The sequence below is a fragment of the Chenopodium album genome, chromosome 10, assembly GCF_948465745.1.
Source record: "Chenopodium album chromosome 10, dcCheAlbu1.1, whole genome shotgun sequence".
NCBI classification, from domain to species: Eukaryota; Viridiplantae; Streptophyta; class Magnoliopsida; order Caryophyllales; family Amaranthaceae; genus Chenopodium; species Chenopodium album.
In genome coordinates, this window is record NC_137843.1 from 27,317,224 (window position 1) to 27,325,898 (window position 8,675).

Here is an 8,675-nt window from a genome sequence, read left to right on the forward strand (position 1 = left end):
AAAAGGTTCCTAAGAGGTGGATTATTTGGTCATGTATCTGTGATGTGTGTGAAAGTGATACTAAAGTTAGGCTACAAAGGCTAACGGTATGGAAAAGTATTATTTCAAGAAGAGTCAAATGATGGTGACTCTTAGGCTAGGTAAGCTAATAATGTAGGGATCAAGCCCCCAAGTCTAGCTCTAAATGGAAAGGGATGAGCATCAGAGACCCCTTGATATGATCAATTATGAACGTAAATATGAATGCATTTTTATTACGGTCGTACCTCAATGTGAGGTTGCCTACGTATCCGTTAGGAATCAGGCCGAACGTAGCTCTAGTCGAACCTCGCACAAGTGTGTGTATACCTCAAAGAGGACTTTTCAGGGTTGTAACGTGGTTAGGCTAAAGGTTGAAGAAGAAGGGGATAGATAAGCCCCCAAGGTGTGCAACCTTGCTTTTGAATCTTTGTATTTTTATGCTTGAAGTTTCTCACTTTTGAGCTCTTTTTCGTTTATTTTTTTGCTCTCTTTTTGCTTTTGCATTTTTTATTTTGAACCTTTTTTGATAAGTGTGGGCAATCCTGATCATGCGGTCTATCACTCACTTGGCATTCATGTTTCTCAGGCATGATACCTAGCATTCGATAAGAGACGTAATCTGAGACGTGTTCATATCAAAGACATATTCATGTCAATGACATTGGAACACTTGCCCTTTTGTACACTTTTATTATTTTTTGCTTTTTGCTATTTGAATATTTTGAAATCACTCAAGCTTTTATTCTTTGAAAATTGCAAAAGTTGCACACCATCCCATCCCAAGGTTAGATAGATATGGGTTAAAGAAAGAAAGGTCTACCATTTAGACAAGGCTCACAGTGGTTTATCAAGAAAGGATTTAATGTGAAGGGTGAAGATGATATGATATGGCTACAAGGGGTGCCTCTAATCATAAGTATACCTTGTGCTTAGTTCGACATGGATTATTTTTTTATTTTTTATTTTTTTATTTTTTTATTTTTTATTTTTTTATTATTTTTTTTAATGCAATGCAATGCAATGATCATATGCAAGAAAATAAATGCTCATTTTATGAAATGGTAAAAAGGAAAAAACCTACAAAATAAGATCTAAGGAGAATAAAAGGTCCCTATGCTAGACTTATTGGGGAAAGGATGAATAAAAGAAAAAGGTCACGAAATCTTGTCGTTGAAGCTCGCCTCGTGTCTTGCGCTCTTATTATCACTCGGTCTTCTTGCTAGCTGGAGGTATGGGAAGCTTGTTATTATCGATCAAGTATTGAATGGCCTCTTTTAGCTTCCAACAGCTCTTAGTAGTATGACCCCTACCTTGATAGTACTTGCAATGTGCATCCGGGTTCCAACTAGGCAATATCTTCTCAGGTGCGGGATCATGAATAGGTCCAATGAGAGTAGTGAGTCCCTTGGCATGGAGTCGATCGAAGGCAATATCATAGCTCATCCCAATAGGAGTGAAATCTTTCCTTAGTTGCTTTTTAGGTCCTTGATTTTCCATGGCTAAGACTTTATTGAGATCAAAGGTACTAACGTTGTTGCTAGAGTGGGTGTTTTCAGAAGAAGAAGGATTGTTGTTCTTCTTTCCTTTCCAAGCCACTGTTGTTGCTATTGTTAGTAGCTTTTTGCTTTGCAAGGTCATCTTTGATTTCAATACCTATGTCGTAGACGGCCTTCAAAGTATTCAAGTTGTGTTGATATTTCAAGTGCTTTGAATACTTCTCTTGAAGGTTGTTGATGAACATCCTTACAGACTCTTTTTCAGTAGGAACCTCAACCATGCTAGCGGAAGTCTCCCTTCACTTGCTAAAGAAAGAAGTGAACCCTTCGTCTTCTTTTTGCTTTAACTTCTCAAGTTGTCTATGGTATGTTTCAACTTGAATGTTGCACTTATAACTATCAATGAAAGCGTTTATTATTCCATCCCAAGTAGAGGTCTTCTCTTTATCAAGAGAAAAGAACCAATGTTGACAAACGGTTTCTAGAGATAGTGAGAACAAAGAGTGAAAGATATTCCTCTCAATTCCCTTAATGTTCATTATAGTTTCAAAAGCCCTTAAGTGAAAATAAGGATTGTCTGTTGGCTTGAACTTAGGGTTGTCATTGGCATTGAACTTCTGTGGAAGAAGCTCCTTGTCCACTGAGACCCCTTGTGAGCTAATTCCCTGGAATCTATAGTCATTGGAGAGTTTGCCCAAGCTTTCTTCCATGAGCTCCATTTGTTGTTGCTTCACAGGGTCATTGATTTGAAGAGCCATGGTCCTTCCTAAGTTCGTTAACATCTTCTTGAGACGCCATTATCTTCTTAGCTTTTCTTTTCCAACTAACTGGTTTGTCAAAAAGTAGTACTTGAACAAAGGTGGTGTCCTTGATTAATCTCCCTTCTCTCCTTGACCAAGTGTTGTGAAAAGGGAAGTTATGGATACTCTTTGTTAATTATTTGACTCAAACTCTATTCAACATGCAGTAGATGGAAGGAGGTAGGAAGAATGAAGGTTGTGATAGGGAAAAAGCATGTAGAGGATGGAAAGACGATGTAGATGGAGAGGTATGAAAGAATTAAGAATAGAATATACCCCCAACTCAAATGACGGAAAAACCGACTCATGCATGAACCTAAGACATAGTCATGGTGATATATTCACAAAGTGTGTGCTAAGACTAGTGAATGTAGGTGACATGTTTGACTCGTGTCAAGACCATGGGACTAGACTATGTGACTGATTAATTAGACTCGTCGTTAATAAACTGATTAATTAGACTCGTCGTGAGCACTCGAGAAAAAACATGGAGTGTCGCCGAAGCAACAGGACTGTCGCCAAACGATAAGGATTAGCGCTAGACGACAACATTGTCGCCTGACGCTAATCACTAGCGCGTGGCGCTACAGTCAAAACCTCTACGCCATTGCTGGATCATTGGTTTGGGACTGTTTCCAGTATTTTTACTTAAAAGGGACAAGCCTAAAGTCGTACTAAGTCAAGTTTGATCAGTTTATTTAGACCTTAAGCATTTATTAATTAACTAATTAATTAATTTAGCAAAGTTCTTTAGTCATTAATTAGTTTATTTAAACTCATTCACAAGTTAAACAAACGGTTAGTGTAAACACATATAGGTTATGCACAAACAAATAATGCACAAGTAGTCAAATAGTCACAATGTGATGCAATGAGTTTGCAACCTAACCATGGCTCTAGTTCTCTAAAGTTCGGGATATGGGTTAGTCAAAGAGAGTCCATGGTTATGAGTCTGAATGCACCGCGCGGAAGCCTTACCTTTGGAAGGGTTGGCGCGAGTGGATGGGACCCCGCGAGTTAAAACTCGCTTCCACGGTTTGGTAAATTCAACAAACTCGGATGTACCCTTTGTTGCCGGGAGCGTTCGATTGGGTAGATACATGGGTTTCAGAAAAAGGGAAAAACTTAATCAGGAAGTAAAACCGAGCAAATAGTACTAGAAAACTATTTGAAACAAGAAGGTAGATTTCTGGCTCGGTATTGGAAGAATTAAGCGCGAGAAAATAGCATCTGTCGCCAGGCGACAGAGCCATCGCTCGGCGATGACGCTGTTTTCTCAGCGCTAATTCCTACATGCCTCGGAAGCTTTCTGTTTCTTGAATTTACCAACTTTTTCGTAGCATTATTTCGATTTTAGTTGTGAAAGATATTTTCCTAATTTCCTAAGTGTAAAATCCTATGTTTTTTACGCATTACGAATGGTCTTTCCAATGCGGACCTTTTTATGCATATGCCACAATGTTAATCAAAATTACGCACATGAAATACTTAGAACTTTTCGAGTCTCATCCACTCACTCTAAATCATTGCCAAAAAACTGTAGGGAATATTTCAAGCATCCCACACTTGAGCCCCACTGTGATCATACATTTAAGCATGGTGGCGTCCAAAGGGAAGGAAGCTAGAGTAAAAGAGTAACCAACAAGTTTTAGGAACTTGTAAACTGTTCACAGGGTGAAAGTTACACCCCTTAATGATCCAGGAGATCGTTAACTCCAATAGGTCTAGAACCATGACTGGAAGTTCGTGGAAGAAGGTACAAATCCAACCTAAAAGAGATTGAACCTACCCTAAAAATAGGCCTCTACTTTGTTCTTATCGTATTCATGTGCGCTTTCTGAGTAACATACAATCAATAGATTAACCCTAAACCTGTTTAATCTATGTTGGTTGAATTTAATGCATAAACAAAGCTATTATTGGCGATCACTTGAATTATAATCATATTAGCCTAAACAAGATTATTAATTATCTTATTAAGCATGATTACATGTACTAATTCCCTTTAGACCTGCAAGAGAGGGCGTGATCAAGCAATAACAATATATCAAGCAACATAATAATAACAACAATCATTATTACTCATAATAACCTTAATAAAGCATAATAATAATAGCAAGATCCTAGGCATGATACTAAAAAGATTAATAACAAATCCTAGCATGTCACTAAATAATAAAGATCAAAGCTTTATCCCTAACATGATACTAACATGATATTATAAAGAATAGGAAGCATCATAATAATATACATGATATTAGAAATCTTAGTTATTACCCTAAACATGATACTAGGAAGTAATAAAACATCCTAACATGATACTAGGAATTAAAATAATCAAAGCATGATTTCTATATCAAAAAGAGCAATAAAATTACTTACTTCGACGCCTCGTATCTCTTTCTAATAACAAAATACACGTGTTAGTAACTTCAAGGAAAATAATAAAAAAAACAATTAAATCAAATAATTGAAATAGGAATTTGGGACAAACCCTCACAAATATTAAACCTTTCACGTCTAGGGTGAAGGCAACTTCGAACTTGGCAAGGTGTGTCTAGAACTTGTGAATGTGGAATTTTGTATGAGGGAAAGTTTAGAAAAAGAAGAAAGAGAATAAACTTCTAGCTTTTAGAGAGAGAATAGAAAGAGATGATTGTGAATTGTTGATTATTGATTGTTGATTCTTGATAGAAAATGAAGGAGATACGACCCCTATTTATAAGAAGACAGTCCGGAAACGATAGAAAATACTTCAAGTTCTATACGGAATAAACTGGAATCTGTCGCCAGGCGATAGACATCAACGCCAGGCGACAAGACCAGCACCAGGCGACAGACTTTGTTGTTTGGCGCTAATTAAAAGATAAAACGCGCTTTTGTACGAAATCCTCTTCTTAATATGATTAAGCAGCAAATTCCGTGTTTATCAAATTAAAAACAGGTTTATCATAAAACACTTATTTTATTCAAAATAAAACTCTTTAAAATATAATTATTAATCCTAATTCCATTAGAATTAAAAGGAACCTTCTAAATATTCTAGAAAATTACAATCAATCCTAACAACTTTAGGAATAATAATTAATAGGCCCTCTTCTAGATCATTGGGCCACATCTAAAAATCATTTCAGGCCCAATTTAATTTTATCCATAACTTCCTCATTATTCATCGGAATTGGGCTTATAATATATTGTTGGAAAGCTCTTTTCGAGCCCAATCCAACTACACTATTATTGGACCTTTATCATGGACCAAACTAAATTGGACTGGCTATAAATAGAGTGAAAGAAGAAATGTTTTCAAAAATAGAAAGACATATATTTTAATAAAAACAATCATATCACTAGACTTTTCACACTTTCAACTCGTTCGATAATCAAATGACATGAAAGGTATTCATCACTGGCTTTGGTTTTGGGGTGACACATTTGGGTGTCTACAAAAGCCCTCACTTTGACTGAGTTTGGAGAAACGCAAGTTTTGAAAACGAAAGTGAAAGTAGCAATAGGGATGGAGAATGATTCAGAACGTTATGCGATCCTAAATTATTCTTGTAACGCCGATACCTGCAAACTAGCATTAGTTAAACAGATAAAAGAGTTAAGAAAATAAAACACTACCGTTTGTCCGGTTTTAGGGGCCCCTTTCGTCCGGGGAAGAAAATAAAACACTACCGTTTTAGGACTTTAGTGGAACATGCCCACGGCTTAGCAAGAGGTTCTGCAAAGTGTCGTGTGAAACAAAAGGCACAACATCTTGCCTTGGAAAAATATCTGAATGAAAATGAGAACCAATTGAAACGTTGATTTTTTTTTCTTTTAGTTTTTATTCATGTTTGCTTGTTTGTTTCTTTTATTATGTTCATGTACGCTTTTAGTTTTTTTTTAATAAATTAATTCACTTTCAATTTTTATAGTTTTCTACGTAATTTAATTACAAGTCGTTTCCTATTACCGTTTCCTTTGTTTAATCTATTTCCAATTATAATTTGTTTATGTACCACCTATGAACAAAAACCATGCATTAGCCAAATTGTCGATACAATGGTATATTATATAAGGACCTTTGTACCATTGTCAATACAGTGGTACCTAAATTTTCTACTGCTATCGTAAAAATGCTTTAAATGTAAATAATATTTAATAGTTCTAGAACACTGCAACTATCAATATGGACCAAAATAAATACAGTAAAGCCTTGATGGATGCATAACAAACCAAAATAAATAAAGTAAAGCCTTAGTAAGATAGAGTACTGTGAAATATATAAGCAAGAGATCAAGCTTGTGTTTATTCATCTGTTGGCCAAAAATATAAACACATTAAAAATTCTAACGACCTTAAAAAATATTCCATATTCTACCCTACGGCCATATCATATCACAACTTAACATAATTATCATATCTGCACATAATTCTATCTTAACAAACCAAACTAACTATAAACAAACCAACCTAATTTTAAAACAAAGTTTGATGGATGCATAATAGCCTAATCTAACACATTCCATTGAAGTTACTAAGGGATCGCCGGTAAGCATCTGAATCGATTGAAGACTCTAAATCACCATAAATATTATCATCACCCCCAAACTCATCTCCACTATCAGACCCAGAAGACGAGTGCCCTCCGTCAGCATCCTCCTCATCATCACTTTGGCTTCCTCTTGGAAACCATTTTCATCAGCCTCACCCTCCTCCTTATCCTCATCATTTTCATCCCACTCTTCTTCTTCTTCTTCTTCTTCTTCTTCCACTTTTGCTTCAACTTGATAGGCATGAGCAGGAGGCTCCTCCACTTGGTTCACCAAAACAGGGGGCAAAATAGGGGGCTGCTCCACTTCATTCGGTAAAATAGGGGCCTGCCCCACTTCATTCGGCAAAACAGGGGGCTGCTCTAATTGATTCACCGGAACAACAGGCTCCTCATCCTCACTTATCTCCATATCAATTTTACCGCCCGCATCGCCACCAGCCACAGCGCCGCTTCAATGACCACCCCCACGCCGCATTTCGGATTATTCACCAACAATAATCTGCCTCTTCCTTGGTGGGGAATCATCATCACTATCAATCTCTATTTCAATAACACCATGACACTTGGTATCATCAGTTCTGAGTCGTTTACCTTCTTTTTGGGCCAAGTCCACTGTCCTAAGCCCAATGACCTGAAATTACGAAAATGTCCCTCTATGATCCAAACTCATTATAAATTATTACAAAGTACAGATTTACCCTTAATCTGTCAAATTAAGTACAACTTCTGCCACCTGAAAGTACAACTATAAATAGCACTCCAATCATTAATGATGAAATTTTTTTCCTAATTCTCTCTCCCTCTCTCTCTACTTTCTCTCTCTAAGTACACACTCTCTTTCTACTTTCTCTCTCTAGAAAGTACTCTTGCTAACTTAAGCATCGGAGGAGTTTTGCTGGGTCACACCCCTAGGCCAGCTAACCTTCGTTGTTTTATAAGCCGAGCTCTCGGATCTCAAGGCAGAGCCCTCGGATTTACCCTAGCCAGGCGGAGCTGAAGGGTACCCTGGCATCCGGACAATACCTTTAAGACATCTTGATATATCTTATAATACCCTAACACGCTTAGGAGGATTTTGTTTCTAGAAACAGGTGGTGTCGTCTGTGGGGATAATGAACAAAAAGTTATGGTGAATACTAGGCGTCCCCAAGCGTATGAAGATGCTCCTAGAAAAGCTCCGATTCTCTCGGCTTGGCATAATTATGAAGTTATGGAAATTATACCGCAAGCTCTCGGCCCTTGGTCTAACTCACTAAAGCACACCATCTCTCAGCTAGGCGTCACAAGAAAGGTGTACAACTTGAAAAATTCGAAAAGAAGGGGCAGCCGAGGGATATGCTTTTATCAACCCATCGGCATGCCCAGCCGAGTGCTATGCTTCTATCAACCAATGAGCAAGTCTAGCCGACGGCTATGCTTCTATCAACCCTTCACCATGCCTAGCTGAGGGATATGATTCTATCAACCCCTCGGTATGCCTAGCCGAGGGATATGCATCTATTAACCCCTCGGCATGTCTATCCGCGGGATTTGCTGCTACCAACCCCTCAACATGCCTAGCCGAGGGCCATGCTACTATCAACCCCTCAGCATGCCTAGCTTAGGGCTATACTTCTATCATCTCCTCGGCATTCCTAGTCGAGGGCTATGCATCTATCAACCCCTCGGCATGCCTAGTCGAGGGATATGCTACTACCAACCCCTCAACGTGCCTAGCCGAGGGCTATGCTACTATCAACCCCACGGCATGCCTAGCCTAGGCCTATACTTCCATCATCTCCTCGGCATGCCTAACCGAGGGCTATGCATCTATCAACC